Source organism: Dermacentor silvarum, chromosome 4 (genome assembly GCF_013339745.2).
Source record: "Dermacentor silvarum isolate Dsil-2018 chromosome 4, BIME_Dsil_1.4, whole genome shotgun sequence".
Classification (NCBI taxonomy): Eukaryota; Metazoa; Arthropoda; class Arachnida; order Ixodida; family Ixodidae; genus Dermacentor; species Dermacentor silvarum.
Genome location: NC_051157.2, coordinates 34,134,254 through 34,151,627, shown reverse-complemented (window position 1 = coordinate 34,151,627; position 17,374 = coordinate 34,134,254). Strand labels below are relative to the sequence as shown.

The 17,374-nt window shown below is 47.9% G+C and overlaps 1 protein-coding gene across 4 annotated transcripts in view; it reads left to right on the top strand.

Annotated features, from left to right (window-relative positions):
* LOC119449743 (uncharacterized) overlaps nt 1–17,374 on the top strand; it is a 392,329-nt gene that overhangs the window by 37,622 nt on the left and 337,333 nt on the right. For 2 of the 4 annotated variants that reach the window (XM_037712988.2, XM_049665417.1), the window contains exon 2: nt 17,202–17,244. The exons of the other annotated variants lie outside the window; for them this stretch is intronic. The gene's annotated coding sequence lies outside the window, so the exon portion shown is untranslated. The remainder of the gene's footprint in view (nt 1–17,201; nt 17,245–17,374) is intronic. 4 annotated transcript variants of the gene reach the window in all.

Genomic DNA, 17,374 nt, shown 5'->3' with positions numbered 1-17,374 from the left:
ATAATAATGAAGAAGAAGGAGCATGAAATTTTACGTTGTTGTGAAAGTTTCTCATCCGTCGTAAAATACATAAGTGCCACGTCGAGGCACTCTGTTAAATAAAAGTGTTGTTTCAATTCGGGGAGGTCCGAAGCACCCTCTGTCCGTTGGCTACCTACCGGTCTAGACAATTCGTAGTGTTTCTTAAATTTTTTAAAAAGGTATTTTGTTTGGTTTATTTTGGGTATCTCCGGAACCCCTCAGCTAGCCACTTTATGTTAGTCGTAAAGTAACGGATATGCTTAGCGTTCCTCTTTCTTTGTCGCGACTATGCACTTGTTACGCTTTTCAAGATGCATCTTTCTTATGTTCTTTCTTTTTCGGCATTTAGTTTTCCCTACACGCGGGCGCGTGTTTCTTTTTGTTTGTTTGTTTGTTTGTCCGAGGCTAGAGTTCTAGAATTACGCAGCAACAGCTTTATGGCGACAGAGAGTGCAAAATATGATAAATGTATTATTGCCCACTTCAGCATATGCCGTTACGTTGGCTGCCTACTTTGCAGAAAAAAAAAAAAGTCCCCTGCTGGGCTAATTCATTCAAAAGTGAGAGAGAAACTGACGCAGTACAATATGATCACTTTTCTCACAACCAGACCAATGAATGTCAAAATCCAATCGCAGAATGGACTTTTTCGGGCCGCACTCGAAGCACACCACGTATGCGTTCCCCGCGTATACGCATCAATCTTTCTATTCGGGACCGCGTGAGCTCATTTCGCGGCTCTTCCCGTCTTCTCTCCACGTTGCGCGTGCATGCCTGCGCACGCATCTCTCTTATCTCTCTCTCGCCTGCCGGTGATAACAGTATATGCATCTATGGCTCTCCTTCGGCAGCCTTTATGTCCACAGCCGTTTCCGTGTTGCCGAGTGAGATGTTATTTATTCATGGATTCCTTCCGGCGCGTGCCTCGAGCTGTGCGCGCCCGAGACCGGAATTACGTAAGCACAGCCGGGGGGGGGGGGGGGGGGGGGAGGAGGGGGACGTATAAGGAGCTCGCTCGCCGCGGAAGACGAGTGAAAAAGAAGGAAACACGTAATGGGGGGGTGTATACGTTTATTGCGAGTGGGAAGGAGCGAAAATGAGGGAGCAATGTTGGTGGGAGAAAAAGGAATCGGCTAGCGAGCAAACGAAGCTGTGTCATGCGCATTGCCGCGCGCACGTCAATGGGAGGGGACGGAGGGGGCTGTTAGGAGAAAATTGAGTCACCAAAGTATCCTTACGTGATTTGAATGCGAAAGCATTATGACTTCTCTAATTGATTACGTCCACGTTACGTTACGTCATACATTGTCACGTGTCCTTTACAGCTCTACCTTAATTCACCTTAATCAACCTTGCTCTACTTTGTACCAACCTTAACCCACCTTAATCCAATGTAATCAATCTTAATCAACCTTGCTCTAATGTGTACCACGCTTAATCCACCTTAGTCCATCTTGCATTGATTTGTACTAGCCTTTGTACGAACAATTTGTACGAACCGAGGCCGCCGTCTTCCATGACATTTGGGAGCTCTTACCGCTGCTGACCCGGCTGTTTCGAACATAACAACAGGGCTGCACCCGTATCTTTGAAGGAGTTCTGACGTGACATTTTCCGTTCTGGAACAGGTGTTATGTTTTGCCCCAAACTGGTACGAAGCGTAAGTATTGCTACATACGGCCACGAAAGCCTCGTTCTGGAAATAATTGTTATATGTCCGCTCCTAAGACTCATCAAATATTTGTGTCAGGATGTCACGATGATTTCGATTACGCCAGGTCCGGCACTTCGAGGCCAATCTTAGTATCAAATTAAAATATGTTAGCAAACATTCGTAGTTGCTGTCACCCTTTTTTACGTGTTGCCAGAGCTTCTACAACATCGAAAATATGTGTCAGTTCTTCTTTAAGCATCCGGAAGGTTGACCCAACGCGTCGGGTGTGCTTCGGACCTGCGACCTCGCTTCGTTGCATGTTTCGTTCTGTGTGCTCTACTTAACGCCAGTGTCACACGATGGCGCCAAGCGGCGCTGCGCTCTGGTCTACGCACTTCTGTTGCTTTGGCCTTCCGCTAACTGTAATGGGTTTAGGGACTGGCTAAAGTTTTAGCTTTCTCGTAAACTTCTTGCCTTTTACGGATGACCGGGTTACCGCCGCCGTCAACAGCTGCTGCGTAGCTGGTATAGCGACATTTTGTGACGCTTTGTGACGAATACGACGCGTTTGAATAGTGTTTGTGCTGCGTGAGAATTCTCATCGAATACAGTTTAAAAAGAAAGGGCAATGTACGGTTATGTTGCTACCGATGCTTTACAACATCAGAATATATTGTCAATGCTAGCGCTGTGTCCTCTCTGGTTATTGTCTGCGCCACAGGATTGCACCACTGTCGCGGCTGCTCACGTGCCTCCGGTAGACCGGTATTCCGCAGAGAGTAATACATTTAGGAACAAGCTAAACCTTTCTATTTTCTTTCAAAAAAATTGTAGAAACACGCTGCTGGCTGAGGAATGCCTGCACCCCGCTCGAGACCGACCGTGGACGCTGGCGAGGAGAATTCGTTGCAGCTGTGGAGCAGAGTCGACAAGCACATGTCACGCATACACACGCGCATCGCGGCATTTGGGTTCGTGTATATGAAAGGCGGCGCGGTCGCACGGGCGCCTTGTTCGCCGGCGGGCGCCGTGAGCTGCTGGAGTTGGGGGGAGTTCTCGCACGACATCACGGTACACATCTGAGCGCACGCTGGATATTACAAGCCCATTGGGCAACGAGTGGACACACTCGCGTACACACAGGCATAGAACAAACATGGTGGGCAGGGTAATTTACCGGCGCACGAGGGGAGGGGGGGGGGGGGGCGAGGAGAGGGGGCAAGGAGAGAGAACGGTGCTTACTGCGTTTATATACATTTCAAAGGAACTGCTGCGACGAGTATTTCCGCGTCTGAACAACTAACGGACAACTGCGAAAGAACATGCGCAGTCGGCACTTTCCAGCGACAGTCATAGCCCTACAAGAACCCGGTGCTCAAGCCAGAATCACAGGTTTCAACACGTATCAAAGAGATCCATCTACCTGCCTGCTTGTGCACAAATCGTACACGGCACAGCAAATCGATCTGGACTTGCAAATTGATTACTCGTATACGATGGTCACAGTGCTCCCGTTGAGGCGGACTGACCCCTCCATACACATCCTAAACATATATTGCCCACCTAAGACGAAACATGTCAATTTCGCGGACCTCTTTAGTAGGGCGCTAAGCATAGCTGGCCGGGAACCCTTACTAATAGTAGGGGATTTCAATGCTCCCAGCAAGCTCTGGGGCTACAAGCGTGAGGAGGCACGAGGACGTAAGCTGGCGGAGCTTATATCCACCCTAGGTATCACTTTGCACACCGACCCGGCAAACCCCACACGTATGGGTAACTCTGTTAACAGAGATACATGCCCAGACTTAACACTCACCAAGAACACCCAACATGTACAATGGAATAACATGGGAGACACACTTGGCAGTGATCACTGCATTATCAATACATTAATCAACACCAGGCCCCTAAAACGACCCCTTACCAAGGCCCGACTCCCAGACTGGCAGGCCTTCCGCCAATCCCATTTCCCTGCCAACCTACTCACTCAGGGCTTCGCGGCTTGGGCAAACACTCTAACAACCGCACTCAGGAAACATGAGAAATTGATTCAGATCACTGAGGAAAACCCTGCAGTAGATAACCACCTATTACACCTATGGGAAGCTCGCAGGGGCCTCACTAAACGATGGAAGCGACAAAAACACAACCGAACGCTCCGCAAAAGAATACAAGAGGTCACCCAACAGGCAGCAGAGTACGCTTCCCACTTAGCCGACACTAATTGGGTAGACAGATGCAATGCAGCAGCATCACAAATGTCCAACAAGAACACGTGGAGGCTCTTCAGAAGTCTGATAGATCCAACGCAGACCAGGGGGGAGACACAACGACACCTCCAAAGAGCCCTACACAACTTCCAAGGCACTACAACACAACTAGCAGAGACACTTAGAGATAAGTATCTCAGTCAACAACAAGACCCGCGGGGACCGGAATATTCCTATGCAGGCAGGGATAATCCAGAACTGGATAAACATTTCCAGCTCCATGATCTCAAAGCGGCTCTTGCCAAAATGAGGCGAGGTACTGCGCCGGGAAGAGATAGGATCACAGTCAAGCTCTTGGCTAACCTCCCGGATCCGGCGTATATTCACCTCCTAGAATACATTAATGCTATTTGGAAAGGGGAAACCCCCTTACCAGTAGATTGGAAAACCGCTCTTGTCACCTTCATCCCGAAGGCTGGAAAATCCATCAACACAGACAATTTGAGACCGATCTCGCTCACATCCTGCGTGGGGAAACTCATGGAGACGATGGTGCGAGATCGGCTCTCCGAATATTTGGAGAACAAGAATACGTTTGCCGATACCATGTTCGGCTTCCGGCCACAAAAGTCCGCCCAAGACATTCTTTTACAACTGCACAGAGAGGTAATACAGCCAGTTGCAATGCCCCACAACGACAGAGTCGTCCTGGCCCTGGACCTTAAAGGGGCTTTTGACAACGTTAAGCACAGTGCAATACTTGAACACCTCAGCGAAACGCACTGTGGCAACAACACTTTTAATTATATCAAAGACTTCCTATCGGACAAAACAGCTCTGATCCGCATACAGAATGATGAATACGGACCTTACCAAATGGGTACAAGAGGGACACCACAAGGCGCAGTGCTGTCCCCCCTTCTCTTCAATATCGCCATGATGCACCTCCCTGCCCGCCTGAGTGAAGTTGAAGGCGTCCAACACGCGTTGTATGCCGACGACATCACTCTGTGGGCTACTCAGGGCAACCTAGGACCCATTGAAGAAAGCCTGCAAACAGCGGCCCACATGGTAGAATCCTATGCGGGCCACTGTGGTCTTCAATGTACACCGACCAAATCAGAATTTGTCCATATTAGGGCATCTCCTAAAGACACCACGAACATAACTATCTCTTTGCCGAGTGGACCTATCCCCGAGGCAAGAGAGATAAGAATACTTGGCCTTTTCATCCACAATCAACTGAAAGTGGATACAACATTACACAAATTACGCAAGATTGGAGATCAGGTGGGCCGGATGGTCCGCAGGGTATCCAATAAACGAGGAGGGCTCAGAAGCAAGGATTCTGTGCGGCTAGCACATGCTTTTGTCACCAGTAGAATCCTCTACTCGGTACCCTACCTCTATTTGCGCAAACACGAGGAGGAAAAAATAGAGGTCATCATACGCAAAATGATCAAACGAGCTCTTGACCTCCCGGTTTCCACATCCAACGGGCGCCTCCTCGCCTTAGGAGTGGTAAACACCTACAGGGAGCTCAAGGAGGCTCATCTTACAAACCAATACACAAGATTAGCACAAACACGATCCGGGCGAAACCTTTGGCCCAACTACACATCCAACACGACGTACACATACAGGAGCGGGTAAGGATACCTGAACTATGGCGACGCGCCACCATAGTTCACCCACTTCCCACGAAAATGGACAAAGAGGACCATAACGGACGCCGACAAGCTAGGGCACAAACCTTAGAAAGATACTATAGCCAGAAACACGGAGTCTATTACGTGGACATCGCCGGTCCAAATCCACGGGGGTGGTATACGGCAGCGGTGGTCCACGAACAAAGGCAGATAGACGGACTCTCTTTTAGAGCACCGGGAACAACACAGGCGGAGGAGGTAGCCATTGCATTAGCAGCATCCGACTCTCAATCTAAACATATCATAACCGACTCGCGAAGCGCATGCCGAAATTATGAGGCAGGCTGGGTCACCCCCCTTGCTGAGAAAATACTGCGAACCTGTATGAGGGACACAGATCCCTCCCCTAAACATGTCGTATGGACGCCAGGTCACCAGGGCGTAAGGGGGAATGAGGCTGCTGATGCAGCTGCCCGAGCACTCATTTCCCGGGTACCTCCTAACAACCCCAATGACCTAGCGGAAGAACTATTGCTTCGATTTAAGGAGATTTCAGAATATTATAAGGATAAACATCGCATGTACCCAGCGCCCGCCAAGGGCCTGGGGAAGGCCAACGAACGCATTCTTTATCGGCTTTTCACAAACACGATGCTCTGCCCAGCAATCCTCAAACATTTTGACCCAATGGTCACCGGCACGTGCCACTACTGTGGGGAGGTGGCAGACACTTTCCACATGGTCTGGGCCTGCCAAAGTAATCCAGCCCTTACCCCCAACCCCAACCCTACCCGAGAGGACTGGGAGGCAGCCCTGCTTGGTTGCTCAGACCTCCAGGCCCAAAAAGGCCTTGGTCCAGAGAGCCAGGCTGGCGGCTTCGACTAATGGGGTCCCGGACTAAGGATCCCACCCAGTATGCAGGGCCCCACAGGGGGGCCCACACCTCTCTGTACACACAATAAATGCTTTTTACCACCACCACAGTCGGCACTTATGGAGTGGGCCCGTTCGATGACTAGAGGGTTAAGAGAGGTGGAATGCATGCGAAATCCGTGATGGATTTATGGCAGAGGCTTTCGCCGGTCACGTCTTCACAGCGCCGGCGAAAGTAACAATTTCTTTCAACAGTGTCTTTCTTTCTTTTTTGCTCCGACGGCAACATATTTTGTGATCATCGAGGCTTCGGACGCGCGGGTAAATCGGCTAAGAAGGTAGAGGGAGAGAGAGGTTAACCAGACTTCGTCCAGTTCGCCACCCTGCACATGGGGAGGGGGATGGGTGAGTGAAAGAAACACAAAAACAAGTCACGAGTCTTGATGGTGTTAATCGCACTTTCACATGCCCTAGGCTGCAGGTGCAGCGTATCTAAAGTCGGGCACTCAAATATGTCGCCATCAGGTACTGTAGAAGAGCTCTAATGGCTTTCTGGGCGGATGAGCTGTGAGGCCAGGCTTCCATGACAGGTAACAAACAGAGATATAAATATCTGTTGCCGGTTCGTGTGGTCTGCAGTGCTCTCCGTGCCTATATCAGAGTCATTTGTGTCATTTCATGTAGAAGAACGGAAAGCTAAAGTATTGATTTCAACGTTCGCAATTGGAGTGCCCCAACCATCTCTTTATGAGTGCTTCGATGAATAGGCTCACCCAGCGACGATAAGCACACAGATATCGCTGCCGAAAACTGCGCCCTGTATTCGCTGCTTCTCCGCATTGCTCCCGGGCTTAGCACGCCCGCTGTAGATTCCGCAGTGGTGCGCGGTATTAGCGTGGCTGTACGTGTACTCGCCGAACGGAAAAGCTATTATCGAGCCGCGATCGAACAGACGATGCCGCATCGTCGGCAAGATAGAAATCATTAATATTCCCCGCTCGCAGCTGGGCAGGCAGCTCGGACGTCGGAAAGTGAAGGCACTCGCAGCTGCAGGCTAATAAAAATTTCTCGCATTGCTAGTATAAAAAGGAACAAGCAAAGAGAAGGGTTGGATGTGTATATATATGGAACTATTTGCTCGTTTTTCTTTTTTTTTTTTTTTCCCCGTCTGTACATATCCCGTCTGTCAGTTGCCGCGGTGAGCGTATTTGTCACGTTTCCCCGCCCACGAATCCCGGTGCTCTTATTATATTTTCGCTTAATCGTGGTGGTGTGGTCGCTTTTCTTTTTTTCCGAAATTTCCCCGCCGGCCGCTTAGAGGAGCCGAAGTTGGCGGTTTTGGAAGGAGCGAGCGCGCAATAGCGGCACGGTTGACTCCACTTTTGGCCGCAGGAGAGCGCTATACCGTAACGCTTAAACTGTGAGCGTCCCCATCTCTTTCTTCTTTTTCTTTTTGAACACGAGAATCGCTTACACCGCTCGTTTTGCGGAACTTCTTGAACGAAGTTCCGCGGTAGAAAGAAAGGAAGAAAGAATAAGCGCCGTTTAAGTTCCCGATCAAAGTAAGTAGCAGCTGAAGCTAAGCGCTCGTCGATTAGCGCGTGGTCGCCTTTGCGACAATCTTGAAGCGATTCGAGCGTAACCCTTATGCGCTTAAAGGAGCGCGACGATGCAAATGAGCTTGGGGGGGGGGGGGGGGGACGAACGATCCGTGGCAAATTGTTTTGACGGGGAAGTTGGTGGGAGACCCGCAGCTGGCGAAACTCTTTTTCGCGTTATAAGGAGACCTGCAAGACCAGGCCGGTAATAGTGGAACCTAAGAAAATGAAGAGTATATTAAGGGGCGAACTGTTGTTTGAAATGTCACCCGTTCACACCGAGAAACTTTCCATCCATTGCGCGAGGAGGCGCGAAAAAGTCTGCGACAAAACGGGTGTTCGAACTGTGCCGTCCCGTTAGTGCTGCCGCCATCTTGGGTTTGCTGTGTTACAGATTGGCACGGGTCGTATGGTGGCTCTCGTGAAAGCGTATGAACATATCGTGTGGCAGAATTCGCAGGAGGATTTCTCGTAGCGAGGAACAGTATAGCTCGTCGTGCTTGTTCCTAGTGCGCACAAGCTCCTGATGTGTACCTGCTCCTGGTCGTATACAGGTGTTGGAGACGAGTGACGTTGGATGACAACGATACAGTCTGTAGGTCAAGCGTGCTTTGGAGATGATCTTGCATATTCAGCTTGTCATCGCCGAATGTTTTTTTTTTTTTTTTTTCGTAGAATCTCCGATGGCGTCTTTTATAACATTCTTCAGTCGGCTGAAGCGCAGATATAGCTGATGCAGCTGATCGATCCAGTGACAAGTGAGCTCAGTTAGGTGGCCTTGTCGGCTATTGTAAATTCAGCGTTCTCGGGAAAAGCAGACTCGAACTGGATCCACAATTTGCGCCACGATTGTCGATTCCTATAGAACTTGAATAGCTCCAGCGTTGGCAACCGGTCCTCGTTACTAAATCTCCGTAGCTCGCGGAGTCCCTTGATTCTGTTTATCTATCAGCTCGTACGGAGTGTCTTCAAATATCACGTCATCGAACTTTTGCACTTGCGAATATATATATATATATACCATATAAGAAGTCAACAAACAATGACACCAAGGAAAACATAGGGGAAATCACTTGTACCTACTAATTCAATTAAAGAAAATGATAAATTAACATAAATTAAAGTGGATGAAAAAACAACTGTCCGCAGGTGGAGAACGAACCCACGTCTTCGCATTACGCGTGGGATGCTCTCACCATTGAGCTACCGCAGAGCCGTTTTCCCATCCACTTTCTGGGGTATGTATGTTTTACACCTAGAACTCACCCTGGGAGTGTTAGCCAGCGCCACCACTCACAAACCACACACACACACACATATATATATATATATATATATATATATATATATATATATATATATATATACACACACACGGACAACTTGGGTCACCGGGTTCTGTTGCCTTCGTAGATTGCACGATAAAAAGGAAAAGGCCACAGCGATCATCATCATCAGCCCGAATAGAAAACTTCGGCACTGAGTATGGATCACATTTCTGGCCAATCATCCAGTATGGGTATGTGCCACTGTTATACAAGGGGTTACGTAACCTTAAATGTAGTTTCTTCCCTCGACGAGCATACGAGTACTACAATCGCCATCGGCCTCGTGACGCGGACATTAACATGGCAGCTACAGTCGACGATGCTGCGCTCGTGTCATGCGCTACCGCTGCTACTTCGCAAAATCAATCAAGCTGCCTGTCATTTGTACTCCGACATTGCGTTGGATCATCGTGTTTCTTTTTTTTTTCTTTTGTATTGGCTGACGTGGGATGTGAGAGACGTACTATGGATGCCGCGCGGTTGTACAGCGTTGTGCGAGCTCGTATTTCCAGCGTACGTGCTTCCTTTCAAAGGTCGATGCTAAATCCAGAAACTTTTCTCTTTTCCTTTTCGCTTTCCTTGTTTTCCTTTTTACCGCTTCATATGTGAAGGACAAATCCGGACACACATCTTATAGGAAGGCTGTGCGAGCGTTCAACTGGCTTGAGTATAGATAAGTACACGTATACTTAATTGATATTTTCTCTCCACATCAAAGCAGTGCGCTCGAATTACGAAAGAGAAACAATAGAAACTCCTGCGATGGCCTAACCTTCTGTTTAGAAGAAATCATGCATGAAGAACGCGAATGTGTGCGGCATTGTAAGAGCGCCGTAATAATTGGAATAGAGACGCGCTGATTTCGCTACAACGTCTGTTGTGTCGAACATGCGGACAAACAGAGTAAGACGTCAACGAGTGCTCGAAGTTAGTTGGTCAGCCACTCTTTGCTGGGTACGTTGTATGATCCCCGAACTGGAAGTAAATGACAGGAACAGAATCCCTAGACGAAGTAGGAACCTTCTGACATGGCTGTAGCGGACGCATGCCTGTCTTTTTCTGTTGTCCGAGAGGAGCAGGCTACTTCCGGATATAAGCGTAAACAGCTGCGCCTTCCGTTTCCGACGCTGTGGAGCGCTGCCTGCGCTTTATTTATTCATCCATTCGCTCGCCCATATCTGCTCGCCCTATAGCGGAGAGCTGTCAGTTGAAAGTAAGATGCATTCGAGTTGCAAAATCCGAACAAGAAAACCGCATACGGATTGGACGTTATTCACATGTCGAGTATGCGCTCCCGCAAAGGGTCAAGAGATCAAAGTTTGTGCGAGTGCGTTTTATCTTTCTTTCTTTCTTTCTTTCTTTCTTTCTTTCTTTCTTTCTTTCTTTCTTTCTTTCTTTCTTTCTTTCTTTCTTTCTTTCTTTCTTTCTCACTATAGCCACTGCATGACGAAATCCCCTCATAGCGATCTCCAATCACCCGCGGTCTTGTTCCGGCCAGCTAGCTCTAACAGTGTTAAGGCGGTGGTCCCACTCCGGTGGCACGAGCCCCCCGTTTTCAGTACTTTTGGAGTAACCGTGGCGGCTCTTTTACTTAGGATGTAAAGTTGTCGTATAAACCATAAAAAGCTTAATTCTTGTAGATTCCAACTATATATAATATAAAGAAATTGATTGGTGTGATTTAGAAATAAATGTTCAAGAACAAGCATGAGATACATGGTTTTTGCGAACTGTGTCTCAGTTGTGACCATATTTAGAAGAAACTACCGCACTTACTGCATTGCGGCTTGCTCTGTAGCTTTAGGACATATTTATCTAGTTCCTAGACGTAGCAAGTTAATTTTTAATTTTTACTTTTTGGATAATTTGCTTTTGAAAATTGCCAAATATTGCAATCTTCTGTTGTAAACAGCCCGGCAACTACATGCTCAAGGAAGCTAAATTTTGGATAAAGTAGAGTTCAAGGAATTTCCATTTAGGACGCAAAATTTCATTAATGTAACTTTATTAGTTAGAAAGCGCAGCTTCGCAGCTTTATTACCTTCCCGCAAAACTGGGCAAAAATAAAACCAGAATTCTAAATATTGCTTATTTTCGGCCGCATTATTAGCAAAACTAATAAAGTTACACGAATGCAATTTTGCCTCCTAAATGGAAATAGCTTGATCTCTACTTTATCCAAAATTTAGCTTCCTTGAGCATGTAGTTGCCGGGCTGTTTACAACAGAAGATTGCAATATTTGGCAATTTTCAAAAGCAAATTATCCAAAAAGTAAAAATTAAAAATTAATTTGCTACGTCTAGGAACTAGATAAATATGTCCTAAAGCTACAGAGCAAGCCGCAATGCAGTAAGTGCGGTAGTTTCTTCTAAATATGGTCACAACTGAGACACAGTTCGCAAAAACCATGTATCTCATGCTTGTTCTTGAGCATTTATATCTAAATCACACCAATCAATTTCTTTATATTATATATAGTTGGAATCTACAAGAATTAAGCTTTTGATGGTTTATAGGACAACTTCATATCTTAAGTAGAAGAGCCGCCACGGTTGCTCCAAAAGTACTGAAAACGGGGGGCTCGTGCCGCCGGAGTGGGACCGCCGCCTTAAGGCGCAAAAAAAAAAAAAAAAAAAAAGAAAAAGAAAGAAAAAAAAGAGCGCACGAAAGTTCACATTGGGTATACACCGTGGTTTCTTGTGCCCTTGTTCTTTTCTTTTCTTTCTTTTTTTTTTTCGCACTAACTCGTCTTCACAGGATGAAATAACATGCCCAGTTCGCAACCGTGATGCAATTATGTTGCCTGCCACAAGCGACATAATTTGTTAACGTAACGAACTCGTCTGCAACACCACAGCAAATAAGGATTAGTGTTTTTTTTTTTTTTTTTTTTTTTGTGTGTACGGTATAAACTTCCCATCCATGGCCTGGCTACCGCTGTTTCAGGCCTTTTCGGCGATCGCGTGACCAAGCAGCGACTTCTGAGTAGCGAGCTTTCGCTCGGGGCCGAAGCCCGGCGATGGGATGCGAGAGGCGCGATGACGGGCCTATGTACCCCTCGGGTCTCGTAAACATCGTCTCCGTCGGGCGAGAAGAGCAGCGCGCGTGTTCTTCTAGGCACGGCGTTAACGACCACGACGGTGGTCGCCGCTCCTTAGAGATGTTGGAGAGCTCACCACGGAGGCGCCTGACAGTATAGCGTTTCAAGAATTCCTCAAGCCCGGCGACCGCGAGGGTGCTATTGCGCAACGACGCCTACGACAATGCTGTTGGACGCCATAAAGGCATGTAGATGATTTCTGAGCAGAGATTTCGACGTATAGAAAAGAAGGGGTGGAACCGTGCAAGCCATTTATTTTCAAATATATTCGGTCATTCACCTCGTCTCGCTTCTCAATTGCACCAATGCTCTTATTATTCGCAATTTCATCTTTTAAAGCTGACTTTTTCTGAACTAATAATTAACTGAGCGTACAACCACCTGGTTCTTGGCCCATTCACCGTAGTTGTTGTTGCCTCAAAACATGGCTCGTACCCGTAGTAGGTGCATACCACACATGTTTTTAGGCACGTTGTCACCGTCTTTAATCGTTTTACCACAGCTTTTCTTCTATTGTGTCTTCTGACTGTGTATGTTATTCTTGATGATATATCTTAGCACGTCCCCTCTCTAATGCTTCCTGTAAGCTCTGAGGCTTAATAAATAAATAAATTTATTAAAATGGCGGGTCGATAACGCCACGTCAGTGCTCCTTTAATACGCAGAAGGGATAACCGTTGGTCGACAGAATGGCCGCCGACGGGAGGGGGGGAGAGCCGCCGTTGAGGGCAGCAGCGTAGGATTAGTCGGAATGATAGGATTAATGGATTTGCGGCCGTACAAAGACGGATTTGATGACGCATGATGGGAGTAATTAAAGGTCGCTCGGACAGGAGGCCTTCGACCTGCTTTGGGCCTGCTTAAATCGGCAGATGACGATGAGGAATAAAACAATAAGCGCGCTAAAACACACGTTAACTTTATGCGTGCGCGAGATTTTCTCTTTTTTTTTTTTTTTTGGTATGTGTTGTGTATGTGTGCGTGCGTGCTCGTACGTGCGGGCCTATAGTAACGTGGGTGCGTGTGTGCCCTGCGGATTTCAAGAGGCAGTTCTATAGTTTCACGTGCGTAGGAGCTCTTCGTACGTAGAGATCCTGCGCGATCGAAATGCGCATGCGCAGAACGAAGATACCTTATCTTGCGTCTCAAGTATACGCACGCTAAATCTAAGCGCTGGTGGTAAGAGCAAATAGACTGGAAAACTGCCGTGTCGCGCTTCTCTCCGCCTTATCGAATGATTGCGCGTGCAGTGATTACTTGAGAGCTCACACATGTCCCTCAGTTAGGAAAATTGCAGTAGCCGCGTGCACAATAACGAAACACGGCGTATCGAACAGTTTGTCATCTCCATGCCACAGCTGCTCGATTTCGTGCTCCAAATAGCGCTCTCTCTTCTCTGTTCGCTCAGATTTTGGTGCACTGACGAGATCACTGTTTTATTATTCGTTTCTTTCTCAATCTCCCTTCGGTGGCTTTCTTTGTTCCTCTGAATTCAAACACACGTTTGATTTCACCCGCTCTGACTGGCACATTTTTGTACTTTGGGCTCTTCATCGTTTAATTTATTTAACCTTGAAAGCGGTATTGTAACTATACATAATGCCTTGTTCGCGGCCAGTCTCCATTAATGTGTTACGTGCTACAGTCTTTGATGTCGGTGTCGCCGTTGTCTTCGTTAGTCATCATGATCATCGTCATCATGACAGGGATGGAAGGTGCTGCTACAATTGCTCCATACTCCACAGCGGCTCGATTTTGTGCTCCAAGTAGCGCTCTCTCTTCTCTGTTCGCTCAGATTTTGGTGCACTGACGAGATCACTGTTTTATTATTCGTTTCTTTCTCAATCTCCATTCGGTGGCTTTCTTTGTTCCTCTGAATTCAAACACACGTTTGATTTCACCCGCTCTGACTGGCACATTTTTGTACTTTGGGCTCTTCATCGTTTAATTTATTTAACCTTGAAAGTGGTATTGTAATTATACATAATGCCTTGTTCGCGGCCAGTCTCCATTAATGTGTTACGTGCTACAGTCTTTGATGTCGGTGTCGCCGTTGTCTTCGTTAGTCATCATGATCACCGTCATCATGACAGGGATGGAAGGTGCTGCTACAATTGCTCCATCCTGCTCCAAAAGCGAAATGCTGCTACATGCTGCTCCAAACTGGAATTTTTGTTAGTAACTGATCCGAACCTGCTCCGAAACGGTGCTGGGGAATTCGATCTCATACTGATTTCAACTGCTGCTGTGTCAGCTGCGATATGTGACTGATTACCTTTACGTTGTGATGCTCAGAGTCGGGGATCTCATTTCTGCCGCAAGAACTGGCTTGGTTAATATTGTCACGAGCGGCGATCCTGTGGTCGGTGCTTGGACGATGACGACGATGACGGGTGGTTTTCTGGTGTGCACGCGATCCCCTGAACGATTGCTTCAGCGTTGTGCGCCTTACCCTGTAAATATATCCATTGTATATATATTCTCCCCGTAACATCTTTGGTGGACGTGCGGGGTACGCTCGCTACAACACCGGGAACTGGATCTTCGCAGCGGACGGCGCGTTGCTGCCACCACAATGACCGACCAAGCGACCCAGTGTGAGCAAGACCCATCACCGGTCATTCTCTTGCACCCTCGTGATCCCGGGACATTCAACGCCACCAGCGGCGTGGACGTCGATGCATGGCTGGCAATGTATGAGCGCGTCAGCCGCACTAACAAGTGGGACCCGACGATAATGTTGGCGAATCTCATCTTCTATTTGCACCGTTCTGTGCGACAGTACGTTGCGGCTTGTGACCACTGCCAGCGACGCAAGACTCCTGCCCTACTGCCTGCTGGCAGCCTTCAGCTACAGTGTACTTTTTCTAGTACACTGTACTTCAGCCCCTCGACATCCCTGATGAACCATTTTTCCGGGTGGGACTCGATCTTCTAGGGCCTTTTCCCATGTCAACCACTGGCAATAGACGGGTTGCAGTCGCTACTGACTACGCAACGCGGTACGCTGTTACACGAGCACTTCCCACCAGCTGTGCTACTGATGTAGCCGATTTCCTTCTTCACGATGTCATCCTGCGCCACTGTGCTCCTCGTCAGTTAATCACGGACCGCGGCCGCTGCTTCCTGTCTAAAGTAGTCGACGACATTCTTCGTTCTTGCAAGACCAATCACAAGTTCACCACTGCGTACCATCCACAGACAAACGGCCTTACTGAACGCCTCAACCGTACTCTCACAGATATGCTTGCTATGTACGTGTCTGAGGACCACCGAGACTGGGACATTAACTTGCCTTTTGTGACATTCGCCTACAATTCTTCTCGTCACGACACAGCTGGCTATTCACCTTTTTATCTACTGTTTGGCTACGACCCACCATTACCTATGGACATCATACTTCATGCTCACGCAGACACATCCTCTGCCTATGCTCGTGATGCTCTTGCCCGTGCTGACATCGCCCGTCAGGTTGCCCGCGATCGCTTGTCGGCTTCACAGGTCAAACAAAAATGTCTCTATGACCGCCGACACCGGGAGGTGAACTTCCCTCCAGGATCGCTCGTCTTGCTGTGGTTCCCGTCACGTCGCGTTGGCCTATGCGAAAAACTCCTCTCCCGTTATGCTGGCCCTTACCGCGTCGTACGCAAAGTCACTAATGTGACCTATGAAATCGCTCCGCTAAATCCTACGTCGGCCTCTGCAACAATCGCGAGTGACATAGTCCATGTCTCGCGTCTTAAACCGTACCACTCTCGGCCCGGGCCCTAATTGCACCGGGACGGTGCTTCTGCCGCCGGCGGGTAATGTCACGAGCGGCGATCCTGTGGTCGGTGCTTGGACGATGACGACGATGACGGGTGGTTTTCTGGTGTGCACGCGCTCCCCTGAACGATTGCTGCAGCGTTGTGCGCCTTACCCTGTAAATATATCCATTGTATATATATTCTCCCCGTAACAATATATATCTCAATTAGCTGTATTCTTGAACTTGACATGCAGACTATTTTGCTGAAATGTGAAATTGACAGAGATTACTTAGATCTCATGCCGCTTATGAACTGCTACTTTGGCAGCCGTTATGTATGATTGTGGTTACCTTTATACTGTGGTGCTCAGCTTTACTATAGTTTGATCTCATTTCTGCCACATGTATTGGTACTTTAAGTATATAGCTCATTTTACTACGTGTTTGATAACCATCCATCTTCTTAATTATTTGTTTCTTGCAATTTGCTTTTATTATTGTATGTGCAATATGTTTAATAATAAATATTAGTATTTATGAGACGCTTCGGTGATACTTCTCCAAGAGCCGTATGGCATATTTTGCTATCTGCTCCAAAGTGGCATTTTTTTCTGCTCCGAAACCCGCTTCATAAAGTAAAATGTCGCTTCCATCACTGTCACGATCATCACCATTATCACGATTATTATTATCATCAAAATTACTACGAGGGTGCTCGTTTTCACGTCTTTCCGTTGCCACACGAGACATCTGTATGTATAGATGTTGCTTTTCGCGATGAGCCAATAAAGGCTTTTATAAAGAGAATAACGTTTTAATATAGACGCGCTCAGGGCAGGGAAGTGGGCCCACAGCGTCGCGACTTGTTTTCGTTCTTCGCCCTGCGAGCGAGCGAGCGGTCAGCAGCGGAAAGTGGCTCCCTAATGAAACTAGCTGTGTTTTCTCGCGTCGGGGCGCGTGTGCGCGCGCGGTGTCAGTGATCGAGCGTGACGCCGCTATTTTCTCTCCCCTGTGCCCAGGCTTCCCGATTGCGTGAAGGAGCGGGTGCGCCCCCTTCTGCCGGTGAGTGGAACCCTTTGTTTCGTTTTCTTTCACGTGCCGTACAGTAGGCGCGTGTCTGCCGCTCTCCGCGGCGCACCCCGGGCGGCTATATGTGATGCAGCAAGCGAAGCCCTCGACCTGTGGCTTTCGT